Genomic DNA, 2,487 nt, shown 5'->3' on the forward strand with positions numbered 1-2,487 from the left:
ATGATGCATTTAATTGATTAAGTAAATCAGTTAATCAATTATCTGGGCCAAAATTTTTAAAACTGGCATTTTTAACTCGGGTTAATCGATTAAGAGATATTGTTAATTGATTAACAGCATCAGTATATCAAAAACAGAAGCGTTTCTGGACATTTTTCAAAACCTCATTCATCCCTTTTTCTCTCCAATCTTAGACGAACAAGTCCAACATCATCCTAAGCTTCATCCTAGCCCTAAACAGTATCACCCTACTACATTTCCACTCCATAAACCATCTTCCTTATCTCGTACTTCCAAGAAATTTGTTTTTCCACAAATTGAAAACCTTACCCTAGGTTTCCCTCAACCTTCCTCTAAACCTTCATCACGATTCAGTGTTTGATTGCAAAGGACAGGGGACGTGGAAAGAGAATCAAGACAACCACGCAACGTCCACTGCGTGCTCCAAAAATCGTGCCACCTCCACAACCAAGGTAGAACTGCAGGGACCCATACTACTCATTAATTCTACAAGAAACTCGACTGCAGAAATTTCAGGGAAAAAAACCTATGTATATTCGGTTTGCGAATGTGACTTGGCTAGAGGAATAGAACTTCGAGTTTCCACATGGCTTGCAAGTTCAAGGGGTTGTCCCCTTCTTGGAATTGAAAGGTAATATTTAACCTGCTCTAGTTAGGGAGAATTACGTGAACTTTAGATATAAAGATGATAGCTGGAAAGTTGTTCGAAATTAATGAAGAAATTTTTATGAATGTGGGTGGTTTAGCTTGTTCTGGTGCTAGTTTAAGTGATTGTGGCTGGGCAAACAACAACTCATTTGACGTTGTTGAAATGTATAAGTCGTGTTTGTGTAGACCTCAACTCTATGTCCAAGGCGAATTGACCAAAGTTGGGTCACTTTTTGTAGAAAATAGACTCCTACACTACTTGATTGCCTACATGTTGATTTAGAGAAACACAAATCATGCACAACCTACCGTGAATGATTTGAGGTTTATGTTTGCTGTGAAGGAGAACATCATGATAAATTGGCCTGACGAGATTCTGAAGGTCATGTATAGTGTCTCCACCTCTCAATCAAGACTACTTCCTTATAGTATCTTCATATCCCGAGTTATTGACTATCTACATATTGATGTTCTAGATACTATAGTGATGGACTGCTTAGACAAGGGTCACTTGATTGGTGAGAGTTTAATTCACAAGATGGGCATCTACAAGTATGGCAACAGTTGGCAATATCAAGAGGACTTCAACAATGCGCACCTTGATCCTTCCAGTGAAGATGATCAAGACATTAACCAAGAGCCATTTGCTGCAACTCAGGGGGAGCATTCAGGACATGCATCACAGGAACCTGCTTTTGGACCAGCTTATATGGATGTTATGGAACAACGTCTCAATAATAGGATGGACCTTCACTTTCAGTCTCCTAAGGATTCATATCATACGGATTTTGAGCATTTTGAGGAGCGTCATAATGCATACATTGACAATCATTACCAATCCTTGCGGAACTATATTCAGACCACTACTGATTCTCAGACTAGAAGAATGTGTGTTGAGTTCAACAAGCTAAGTGTCTTCATCAAGGGTGGTTGTAGCTTGTCGATTCCTGACAACCAGAATCCTCCATCTCATCCTTAGATAAGAAACCTTAGAGCCTTAGTTTAGTCTTCCTAGCTAATGGACCTTGTTGATCCTTGTTTCCTCTTGAGATCTTATCTTTTGTATTGCATTGTTGTTTTTATTTGGATTGTAATAACTCTATATCTATTGTTGAACTACTGTTCTACAACTTAACATTCTGTTTAAAATGATTTTGAATTATTGCGTTCATACTTGATTTTTAATTATGTTGCATATAACACTTTACTTTGTTTGAAATGGATCTTGATCATGATTGGTATATGTGATTATATTGAATGATTGTGCCTATTGCAAACTGCTCAAATATATCAAATGCTTAATCATTCTGCACTTGATTTGCTTCTGCATAACCCTTCATGCCTTTCAAACTGTTATGTGGCTATCTGCTGTCAATTTAATCGATTAATGTCTTCACTTAATCAATTAAATGATGTAAAATTGTGAATGTGTTCAAGCTTCTTACAGCTAGTTAATTAGTTACCTACCCAAATTTAATTGATTAATTACAGTCTGTCATAATCATAATAACTCTCCTAACTTTTGACTATAATTGAATACGTTTATCTTTTTGCTAATGTCAAAAGGGGGAGAAAGGTTGCTTGTTGCGTTACATACATTTTGCAGGTTCTATAAAGCTTTTTGCGGGTTGTTTTTATCAAGCTTTCGTACATACTTTTGCTTACCTACAACGAAGCAATGCGCTTTAACTTTGTTCTTCGAAAAACAACATTTAACAACCATTCTGCAAATTCATCATCAAGATTATCCATCAACAACTGGAGAATTTTGATGAAGTGTTTGTCATCATCAAAAAGGGGGAGATTGGAAGTACAAAG

Source organism: Lupinus angustifolius, chromosome LG09 (assembly GCF_001865875.1).
Source record: "Lupinus angustifolius cultivar Tanjil chromosome LG09, LupAngTanjil_v1.0, whole genome shotgun sequence".
NCBI classification, from domain to species: Eukaryota; Viridiplantae; Streptophyta; class Magnoliopsida; order Fabales; family Fabaceae; genus Lupinus; species Lupinus angustifolius.